General features: G+C 28.4%; 6 non-coding genes across 6 annotated transcripts; all 6 read right to left on the minus strand.

Annotated features, from left to right (window-relative positions):
* Nucleotides 1–974: 974 nt before the first annotated feature.
* TRNAS-UGA (transfer RNA serine (anticodon UGA)) lies at nucleotides 975–1,056 on the minus strand. Its single transcript has one exon. It is a non-coding gene; the product is annotated as a tRNA-Ser (tRNA).
* Nucleotides 1,057–2,534: 1,478 nt separating this feature from the next.
* TRNAS-UGA (transfer RNA serine (anticodon UGA)) lies at nucleotides 2,535–2,616 on the minus strand. Its single transcript has one exon. It is a non-coding gene; the product is annotated as a tRNA-Ser (tRNA).
* A 1,477-nt stretch (nucleotides 2,617–4,093) lies between these two features.
* On the minus strand, nucleotides 4,094–4,175 carry TRNAS-UGA (transfer RNA serine (anticodon UGA)). Its single transcript has one exon. It is a non-coding gene; the product is annotated as a tRNA-Ser (tRNA).
* A 1,478-nt stretch (nucleotides 4,176–5,653) lies between these two features.
* On the minus strand, nucleotides 5,654–5,735 carry TRNAS-UGA (transfer RNA serine (anticodon UGA)). The gene has a single exon. It is a non-coding gene; the product is annotated as a tRNA-Ser (tRNA).
* A 3,036-nt stretch (nucleotides 5,736–8,771) lies between these two features.
* Nucleotides 8,772–8,853, minus strand: TRNAS-UGA (transfer RNA serine (anticodon UGA)). The gene has a single exon. It is a non-coding gene; the product is annotated as a tRNA-Ser (tRNA).
* Nucleotides 8,854–10,593: 1,740 nt separating this feature from the next.
* On the minus strand, nucleotides 10,594–10,675 carry TRNAS-UGA (transfer RNA serine (anticodon UGA)). Its single transcript has one exon. It is a non-coding gene; the product is annotated as a tRNA-Ser (tRNA).
* Between the last annotated feature and the right edge of the window lie 1,624 nt (nucleotides 10,676–12,299).

Genomic DNA, 12,299 nt, shown 5'->3' on the forward strand with positions numbered 1-12,299 from the left:
GTTGTTTGAGATTTAAAAGTGGGGTGCTTTATATTATGTATAGGTTAGAAACTCATTTCAGTTCTCTCTCTATCCATAAACAAAAAATGGAACATTTATCTATTATCATATATGAAGATTTCGCCTTCCCTTTTCAAACAAGTCCTCAATAACCAATGATTAGCTTCACAAACTAAATTGGAAACAACATTAAAATGGAATAATAAACCAATTAAGTATTCTGGTCTCCCATCGCAGACATCCTTCAAAGCAATATAACCACGGCCATATGTTGCCACAATACCTCACACAAAACTTATTTTTCTTTAAATTTGGCTACGTATTGTTTCCCATCGTAAAGGGGTCTGAAATCTGACACTAACAACTTGACATTGGTTTCTCTAGTTCGTGTTATGGAAATATTCAAGCAACAAGAGAAATGACGTGAGCATCGGCGACACAGAAAAACTAATAATAAATTATTTTCTGTGACAAATTTTGATTTGTAGGGATGATTTTGAGTATCTGAGTTTTATATTTGTAAATTATGGGTTTGGGTTAATGAATTCGATTTTTTTAATCATTTTTTATGGGGGCATACACAAGGGTTTCTATGATAACAAAATAAAATTACATAATTGTCACATAGACACATTATTGGATGTGACCGACTATTTATACCATAAGCAAAAATGTCATACATTTTAAATAATTGAGGAACTTAAATGATCCTTCATAAAATTATGTGACCAAAATTTATCCTTAGGACATTTTACGAGACCCCAAAAGGTATTAACCCATAAGTTTATTATACTTTAAAGAACCTATATTAATGTATATTACCACCGTTTTTTATTAAAAGTTGTTTTGGGAAAATATGTAACTAATTTTGAAAAATAGTAGATTTAATTCTCAATAAAACTTATTTTAATTAATTTTCATTTTTATTTTTGAGATTATTGTTTTTAGATACTCTTGTTCTATAATAAAAAATTCGTCAACAGCAAGGTTCGAACCTGCGCGGGCGTAGCCCAATAGATTTCAAGTCTATCTCCTTAAACACTCTGACATATTGACTACATGCTTGCCCAAATTCTATAGAGTTTGTTCCTCTAATTTGCAAGTTTAATTAAATTTAAAAATTAATTTTGTGAAAAAATCATACTTATTTTTGAAATGGAGAAAAAAAATGTGTCATCTGTTTTCTAGCTTTATTTGTTTTAGGTTAATAACTTAATAAGGATCACAATAATACCTTAAATTTACAAGCTAAACCATATTTTTTTTATTTTTTTCCATTTTCCTTAATCATTATTAAATACGTCTCATTGGCAACCAAGTAAGTATTGAGTGACATTGACACTTCAATGAGTGATTTAGTGACGAAGAAATTGGTCATTATAAGATATATTTTGGAATTTAAATATTAAATTCAAATTATGCGTCATAAAATATATAGATAGTTTGAAATTTCTCATTATCATATAATATTTATTAAACAAAATGAAATGGCAACTACCATTATGTCCATCTAGAAGTTAAACCCATTAACCACTTCTCCCACCTCCATACACAAAATCATGTTGTTTGAGATTTAAAAGTGGGGTGCTTTATATTATGTATAGGTTAGAAACTCATTTCAGTTCTCTCTCTATCCATAAACAAAAAATGGAACATTTATCTATTATCATATATGAAGATTTCGCCTTCCCTTTTCAAACAAGTCCTCAATAACCAATGATTAGCTTCACAAACTAAATTGGAAACAACATTAAAATGGAATAATAAACCAATTAAGTATCTGGTCTCCCATCGCAGACATCCTTCAAAGCAATATAACCACGGCCATATGTTGCCACAATACCTCACACAAAACTTATTTTTCTTTAAATTTGGCTACGTATTGTTTCCCATCGTAAAGGGGTCTGAAATCTGACACTAACAACTTGACATTGGTTTCTCTAGTTCGTGTTATGGAAATATTCAAGCAACAAGAGAAATGACGTGAGCATCGGCGACACAGAAAAACTAATAATAAATTATTTTCTGTGACAAATTTTGATTTGTAGGGATGATTTTGAGTATCTGAGTTTTATATTTGTAAATTATGGGTTTGGGTTAATGAATTCGATTTTTTTAATCATTTTTTATGGGGGCATACACAAGGGTTTCTATGATAACAAAATAAAATTACATAATTGTCACATAGACACATTATTGGATGTGACCGACTATTTATACCATAAGCAAAAATGTCATACATTTTAAATAATTGAGGAACTTAAATGATCCTTCATAAAATTATGTGACCAAAATTTATCCTTAAGACATTTTACGAGACCCCAAAAGGTATTAACCCATAAGTTTATTATACTTTAAAGAACCTATATTAATGTATATTACCACCGTTTTTTATTAAAAGTTGTTTTGGGAAAATATGTAACTAATTTTGAAAAATAGTAGATTTAATTCTCAATAAAACTTATTTTAATTAATTTTCATTTTTATTTTTGAGATTATTGTTTTTAGATACTCTTGTTCTATAATAAAAAATTCGTCAACAGCAAGGTTCGAACCTGCGCGGGCGTAGCCCAATAGATTTCAAGTCTATCTCCTTAAACACTCTGACATATTGACTACATGCTTGCCCAAATTCTATAGAGTTTGTTCCTCTAATTTGCAAGTTTAATTAAATTTAAAAATTAATTTTGTGAAAAAATCATACTTATTTTTGAAATGGAGAAAAAAAATGTGTCATCTGTTTTCTAGCTTTATTTGTTTTAGGTTAATAACTTAATAAGGATCACAATAATACCTTAAATTTACAAGCTAAACCATATTTTTTTTATTTTTTTCCATTTTCCTTAATCATTATTAAATACGTCTCATTGGCAACCAAGTAAGTATTGAGTGACATTGACACTTCAATGAGTGATTTAGTGACGAAGAAATTGGTCATTATAAGATATATTTTGGAATTTAAATATTAAATTCAAATTATGCGTCATAAAATATATAGATAGTTTGAAATTTCTCATTATCATATAATATTTATTAAACAAAATGAAATGGCAACTACCATTATGTCCATCTAGAAGTTAAACCCATTAACCACTTCTCCCACCTCCATACACAAAATCATGTTGTTTGAGATTTAAAAGTGGGGTGCTTTATATTATGTATAGGTTAGAAACTCATTTCAGTTCTCTCTCTATCCATAAACAAAAATGGAACATTTATCTATTATCATATATGAAGATTTCGCCTTCCCTTTTCAAACAAGTCCTCAATAACCAATGATTAGCTTCACAAACTAAATTGGAAACAACATTAAAATGGAATAATAAACCAATTAAGTATCTGGTCTCCCATCGCAGACATCCTTCAAAGCAATATAACCACGGCCATATGTTGCCACAATACCTCACACAAAACTTATTTTTCTTTAAATTTGGCTACGTATTGTTTCCCATCGTAAAGGGGTCTGAAATCTGACACTAACAACTTGACATTGGTTTCTCTAGTTCGTGTTATGGAAATATTCAAGCAACAAGAGAAATGACGTGAGCATCGGCGACACAGAAAAACTAATAATAAATTATTTTCTGTGACAAATTTTGATTTGTAGGGATGATTTTGAGTATCTGAGTTTTATATTTGTAAATTATGGGTTTGGGTTAATGAATTCGATTTTTTTAATCATTTTTTATGGGGGCATACACAAGGGTTTCTATGATAACAAAATAAAATTACATAATTGTCACATAGACACATTATTGGATGTGACCGACTATTTATACCATAAGCAAAAATGTCATACATTTTAAATAATTGAGGAACTTAAATGATCCTTCATAAAATTATGTGACCAAAATTTATCCTTAGGACATTTTACGAGACCCCAAAAGGTATTAACCCATAAGTTTATTATACTTTAAAGAACCTATATTAATGTATATTACCACCGTTTTTTATTAAAAGTTGTTTTGGGAAAATATGTAACTAATTTTGAAAAATAGTAGATTTAATTCTCAATAAAACTTATTTTAATTAATTTTCATTTTTATTTTTGAGATTATTGTTTTTAGATACTCTTGTTCTATAATAAAAAATTCGTCAACAGCAAGGTTCGAACCTGCGCGGGCGTAGCCCAATAGATTTCAAGTCTATCTCCTTAAACACTCTGACATATTGACTACATGCTTGCCCAAATTCTATAGAGTTTGTTCCTCTAATTTGCAAGTTTAATTAAATTTAAAAATTAATTTTGTGAAAAAATCATACTTATTTTTGAAATGGAGAAAAAAAATGTGTCATCTGTTTTCTAGCTTTATTTGTTTTAGGTTAATAACTTAATAAGGATCACAATAATACCTTAAATTTACAAGCTAAACCATATTTTTTTTTTTTTTTTCCATTTTCCTTAATCATTATTAAATACGTCTCATTGGCAACCAAGTAAGTATTGAGTGACATTGACACTTCAATGAGTGATTTAGTGACGAAGAAATTGGTCATTATAAGATATATTTTGGAATTTAAATATTAAATTCAAATTATGCGTCATAAAATATATAGATAGTTTGAAATTTCTCATTATCATATAATATTTATTAAACAAAATGAAATGGCAACTACCATTATGTCCATCTAGAAGTTAAACCCATTAACCACTTCTCCCACCTCCATACACAAAATCATGTTGTTTGAGATTTAAAAGTGGGGTGCTTTATATTATGTATAGGTTAGAAACTCATTTCAGTTCTCTCTCTATCCATAAACAAAAATGGAACATTTATCTATTATCATATATGAAGATTTCGCCTTCCCTTTTCAAACAAGTCCTCAATAACCAATGATTAGCTTCACAAACTAAATTGGAAACAACATTAAAATGGAATAATAAACCAATTAAGTATTCTGGTCTCCCATCGCAGACATCCTTCAAAGCAATATAACCACGGCCATATGTTGCCACAATACCTCACACAAAACTTATTTTTCTTTAAATTTGGCTACGTATTGTTTCCCATCGTAAAGGGGTCTGAAATCTGACACTAACAACTTGACATTGGTTTCTCTAGTTCGTGTTATGGAAATATTCAAGCAACAAGAGAAATGACGTGAGCATCGGCGACACAGAAAAACTAATAATAAATTATTTTCTGTGACAAATTTTGATTTGTAGGGATGATTTTGAGTATCTGAGTTTTATATTTGTAAATTATGGGTTTGGGTTAATGAATTCGATTTTTTTAATCATTTTTTATGGGGGCATACACAAGGGTTTCTATGATAACAAAATAAAATTACATAATTGTCACATAGACACATTATTGGATGTGACCGACTATTTATACCATAAGCAAAAATGTCATACATTTTAAATAATTGAGGAACTTAAATGATCCTTCATAAAATTATGTGACCAAAATTTATCCTTAGGACATTTTACGAGACCCCAAAAGGTATTAACCCATAAGTTTATTATACTTTAAAGAACCTATATTAATGTATATTACCACCGTTTTTTATTAAAAGTTGTTTTGGGAAAATATGTAACTAATTTTGAAAAATAGTAGATTTAATTCTCAATAAAACTTATTTTAATTAATTTTCATTTTTATTTTTGAGATTATTGTTTTTAGATACTCTTGTTCTATAATAAAAAATTCGTCAACAGCAGGGTTCGAACCTGCGCGGGCGTAGCCCAATAGATTTCAAGTCTATCTCCTTAAACACTCTGACATATTGACTACATGCTTGCCCAAATTCTATAGAGTTTGTTCCTCTAATTTGCAAGTTTAATTAAATTTAAAAATTAATTTTGTGAAAAAATCATACTTATTTTTGAAATGGAGAAAAAAAATGTGTCATCTGTTTTCTAGCTTTATTTGTTTTAGGTTAATAACTTAATAAGGATCACAATAATACCTTAAATTTACAAGCTAAACCATATTTTTTTTATTTTTTCCATTTTCCTTAATCATTATTAAATACGTCTCATTGGCAACCAAGTAAGTATTGAGTGACATTGACACTTCAATGAGTGATTTAGTGACGAAGAAATTGGTCATTATAAGATATATTTTGGAATTTAAATATTAAATTCAAATTATGCGTCATAAAATATATAGATAGTTTGAAATTTCTCATTATCATATAATATTTATTAAACAAAATGAAATGGCAACTACCATTATGTCCATCTAGAAGTTAAACCCATTAACCACTTCTCCCACCTCCATACACAAAATCATGTTGTTTGAGATTTAAAAGTGGGGTGCTTTATATTATGTATAGGTTAGAAACTCATTTCAGTTCTCTCTCTATCCATAAACAAAAATGGAACATTTATCTATTATCATATATGAAGATTTCGCCTTCCCTTTTCAAACAAGTCCTCAATAACCAATGATTAGCTTCACAAACTAAATTGGAAACAACATTAAAATGGAAAAATAAACCAATTAAGTATTCTGGTCTCCCATCGCAGACATCCTTCAAAGCAATATAACCACGGCCATATGTTGCCACAATACCTCACAAAAAACTTATTTTTCTTTAAATTTGGCTACGTATTGTTTCCCATCGTAAAGGGGTCTGAAATCTGACACTAACAACTTGACATTGGTTTCTCTAGTTCGTGTTATGGAAATATTCAAGCAACAAGAGAAATGACGTGAGCATCGGCGACACAGAAAAACTAATAATAAATTATTTTCTGTGACAAATTTTGATTTGTAGGGATGATTTTGAGTATCTGAGTTTTATATTTGTAAATTATGGGTTTGGGTTAATGAATTCGATTTTTTAATCATTTTTTATGGGGGCATACACAAGGGTTTCTATGATAACAAAATAAAATTACATAATTGTCACATAGACACATTATTGGATGTGACCGACTATTTATACCATAAGCAAAAATGTCATACATTTTAAATAATTGAGGAACTTAAATGATCATTCATAAAATTATGTGACCTAAATTTATCCTTAGGACATTTTACGAGACCCCAAAAGGTATTAACCCATAAGTTTATTATACTTCAAAGAACCTATATTAATGTATATTACCACCGTTTTTTATTAAAAGTTGTTTTGGGAAAATATGTAACTAATTTTGAAAAATAGTAGATTTAATTCTCAATAAAACTTATTTAATTAATTTTCATTTTTATTTTTGAGATTATTGTTTTTAGATACTCTTGTTCTATAATAAAAGATTCGTTAACAGCAGGGTTCGAACCTGCGCGGGCGTAGCCCAATAGATTTCAAGTCTATCTCCTTAAACACTCTGACATATTGACTACATGCTTCCCCAAATTCTATAGAGTTTGTTCCTCTAATTTGCAAGTTTAATTAAATTTAAAAATTAATTTTGTGAAAAAATCATACTTATTTTTGAAATGGAGAAAAAAAATGTGTCATCTGTTTTCTTGCTTTATTTGTTTTAGGTTAATAACTTAATAAGGATCACAATAATACCTTAAATTTACAAGCTAAACCATATTTTTTTTCCATTTATTTCATTTTCCTTAATCATTATTAAATACGTCTCATTGGCAACCAAGTAAGTATTGAGTGACATTGACACTTCAATGAGTGATTTAGTGACGAAGAAATTGGTCATTATAAGATATATTTTGGAATTTAAATATTAAATTCAAATTATGCGTCATAAAATATATAGATAGTTTGAAATTTCTCATTATCATATAATATTTATTAAACAAAATGAAATGGCAACTACCATTATGTCCATCTAGAAGTTAAACCCATTAACCACTTCTCCCACCTCCATACACAAAATCATGTTGTTTGAGATTTAAAAGTGGGGTGCTTTATATTATGTATAGGTTAGAAACTCATTTCAGTTCTCTCTCTATCCATAAACAAAAAATGGAACATTTATCTATTATCATATATGAAGATTTCGCCTTCCCTTTTCAAACAAGTCCTCAATAACCAATGATTAGCTTCACAAACTAAATTGGAAACAACATTAAAATGGAATAATAAACCAATTAAGTATTCTGGTCTCCCATCGCAGACATCCTTCAAAGCAATATAACCACGGCCATATGTTGCCACAATACCTCACACAAAACTTATTTTTCTTTAAATTTGGCTACGTATTGTTTCCCATCGTAAAGGGGTCTGAAATCTGACACTAACAACTTGACATTGGTTTCTCTAGTTCGTGTTATGGAAATATTCAAGCAACAAGAGAAATGACGTGAGCATCGGCGACACAGAAAAACTAATAATAAATTATTTTCTGTGACAAATTTTGATTTGTAGGGATGATTTTGAGTATCTGAGTTTTATATTTGTAAATTATGGGTTTGGGTTAATGAATTCGATTTTTTTATCATTTTTTATGGGGGCATACACAAGGGTTTCTATGATAACAAAATAAAATTACATAATTGTCACATAGACACATTATTGGATGTGACCGACTATTTATACCATAAGCAAAAATGTCATACATTTTAAATAATTGAGGAACTTAAATGATCCTTCATAAAATTATGTGACCAAAATTTATCCTTAGGACATTTTACGAGACCCCAAAAGGTATTAACCCATAAGTTTATTATACTTTAAAGAACCTATATTAATGTATATTACCACCGTTTTTTATTAAAAGTTGTTTTGGGAAAATATGTAACTAATTTTGAAAAATAGTAGATTTAATTCTCAATAAAACTTATTTTAATTAATTTTCATTTTTATTTTTGAGATTATTGTTTTTAGATACTCTTGTTCTATAATAAAAAATTCGTCAACAGCAGGGTTCGAACCTGCGCGGGCGTAGCCCAATAGATTTCAAGTCTATCTCCTTAAACACTCTGACATATTGACTACATGCTTGCCCAAATTCTATAGAGTTTGTTCCTCTAATTTGCAAGTTTAATTAAATTTAAAAATTAATTTTGTGAAAAAATCATACTTATTTTTGAAATGGAGAAAAAAAATGTGTCATCTGTTTTCTAGCTTTATTTGTTTTAGGTTAATAACTTAATAAGGATCACAATAATACCTTTAATTTACAAGCTAAACCATATTTTTTTTATTTTTTTCCATTTTCCTTAATCATTATTAAATACGTCTCATTGGCAACCAAGTAAGTATTGAGTGACATTGACACTTCAATGAGTGATTTAGTGACGAACAAATTGGTCACTATAAGATATATTTTGGAATTTAAATATTAAATTCAAATTATGCGTCATAAAATATACAGATAGTTTGAAATTTCTCATTATCATATAATATTTATTAAACAAAATGAAATGGCAACTACCATTATGTCCATCTAGAAGTTAAACCCATTAACCACTTCTCCCACCTCCATACACAAAATCATGTTGTTTGAGATTTAAAAGTGGGGTGCTTTATATTATGTATAGGTTAGAAACTCATTTCAGTTCTCTCTCTATCCATAAACAAAAATGGAACATTTATCTATTATCATATATGAAGATTTCGCCTTCCCTTTTCAAACAAGTCCTCAATAACCAATGATTAGCTTCACAAACTAAATTGGAAACAACATTAAAATGGAAAAATAAACCAATTAAGTATTCTGGTCTCCCATCGCAGACATCCTTCAAAGCAATATAACCACGGCCATATGTTGCCAGAATACCTCACAAAAAACTTATTTTTCTTTAAATTTGGCTACGTATTGTTTCCCATCGTAAAGGGGTCTGAAATCTGACACTAACAACTTGACATTGGTTTCTCTAGTTCGTGTTATGGAAATATTCAAGCAACAAGAGAAATGACGTGAGCATCGGCGACACAGAAAAACTAATAATAAATTATTTTCTGTGACAAATTTTGATTTGTAGGGATGATTTTGAGTATCTGAGTTTTATATTTGTAAATTATGGGTTTGGGTTAATGAATTCGATTTTTTTAATCATTTTTTATGGGGGCATACACAAGGGTTTCTATGATAACAAAATAAAATTACATAATTGTCACATAGACACATTATTGGATGTGACCGACTATTTATACCATAAGCAAAAATGTCATACATTTTAAATAATTGAGGAACTTAAATGATCCTTCATAAAATTATGTGACCAAAATTTATCCTTAGGACATTTTACGAGACCCCAAAAGGTATTAACCCATAAGTTTATTATACTTCAAAGAAACTATATTAATGTATACTTCCACCGTTTTTTATTAAAAGTTGTTTTGGGAAAATATTTTGTACAACAATGTAAGTCATTTTATTATATCAATAAATCATTAATGTTATTTTTCCTATTATACCCTTAAATATTTATTATTCTCTCTCTTTTTAATTATGTCAATTTGTTTTTCCAATACCATTAATGAAAGATAATTTTGTAAAATTCTTCATAATTTCTCTTTTTTATACCATAAATATTATATTTCTTAATACGTGTGAAAAGTCAAAAACGACTTATAATAAAAAACAGAGGGAGTATATCTTATAACTAAATATGTAACTAATTTTGAAAAATAGTAGATTTAATTCTCAATAAAACTTATTTTAATTAATTTTCATTTTTATTTTTGAGATTATTGTTTTTAGATACTCTTGTTCTATAATAAAAAATTCGTCAACAGCAGGGTTCGAACCTGCGCGGGCGAAGCCCAATAGATTTCAAGTCTATCTCCTTAACCACTCGGACATATTGACTACATGTTTGCCCAAATTCTATAGAGTTTGTTCCTCTAATTTGCAAGTTTAATTAAATTTAAAAATTAATTTTGTTAAAAAATCATACTTATTTTTGAAATGGAGAAAAAAAATGTGTCCTCTCTTTTCTAGCTTTATTTGTTTTAGGTTAATAACTTAATAAGGATCACAATAATACCTTAAATTTACAAGCTAAACCATATTTTTTTTCATTTTTTCATTTTCCTTAATCATTATTAAATACGTCTCATTGGCATCCAAGTAAGTATTGAGTGACATTGACACTTCAGTGAGTGATTTAGTGACGAACAAATTGGTCACTATAAGATATATTTTGGAATTTAAATATTAAATTCAAATTATGCGTCATAAAATATACAGATAGTTTGAAATTTCTCATTATCATATAATATTTATTAAACAAAATGAAATGGCAACTACCATTATGTCCATCTAGAAGTTAAACCCATTAACCACTTCTCCCACCTCCATACACAAAATCATGTTGTTTGAGATTTAAAAGTGGGGTGCTTTATATTATGTATAGGTTAGAAACTCATTTCAGTTCTCTCTCTATCCATAAACAAAAAATGGAACATTTATCTATTATCATATATGAAGATTTCGCCTTCCCTTTTCAAACAAGTCCTCAATAACCAATGATTAGCTTCACAAACTAAATTGGAAACAACATTAAAATGGAAAAATAAACCAATTAAGTATTCTGGTCTCCCATCGCAGACATCCTTCAAAGCAATATAACCACGGCCATATGTTGCCAGAATACCTCACAAAAACTTATTTTTCTTTAAATTTGGCTACGTATTGTTTCCCATCGTAAAGGGGTCTGAAATCTGACACTAACAACTTGACATTGGTTTCTCTAGTTCGTGTTATGGAAATATTCAAGCAACAAGAGAAATGACGTGAGCATCGGCGACACAGAAAAACTAATAATAAATTATTTTCTGTGACAAATTTTGATTTGTAGGGATGATTTTGAGTATCTGAGTTTTATATTTGTAAATTATGGGTTTGGGTTAATGAATTCGATTTTTTTAATCATTTTTTATGGGGGCATACACAAGGGTTTCTATGATAACAAAATAAAATTACATAATTGTCACATAGACACATTATTGGATGTGACCGACTATTTATACCATAAGCAAAAATGTCATACATTTTAAATAATTGAGGAACTTAAATGATCCTTCATAAAATTATGTGACCAAAATTTATCCTTAGGACATTTTACGAGACCCCAAAAGGTATTAACCCATAAGTTTATTATACTTCAAAGAAACTATATTAATGTATACTTCCACCGTTTTTTATTAAAAGTTGTTTTGGGAAAATATTTTGTACAACAATGTAAGTCATTTTATTATATCAATAAATCATTAATGTTATTTTTCCTATTATACCCTTAAATATTTATTATTCTCTCTTTTTAATTATGTCAATTTGTTTTTCCAATACCATTAATGAAAGATAATTTTGTAAAATTCTTCATAATTTCTCTTTTTTATACCATAAATATTATATTTCTTAATACGTGTGAAAAGTCAAAAACGACTTATAATAAAAAACAGAGGGAGTATATCTTATAACTAAATATGTA

The sequence above is a fragment of the Lathyrus oleraceus genome, chromosome 5 (assembly GCF_024323335.1).
Source record: "Lathyrus oleraceus cultivar Zhongwan6 chromosome 5, CAAS_Psat_ZW6_1.0, whole genome shotgun sequence".
NCBI lineage: Eukaryota > Viridiplantae > Streptophyta > Magnoliopsida > Fabales > Fabaceae > Lathyrus > Lathyrus oleraceus.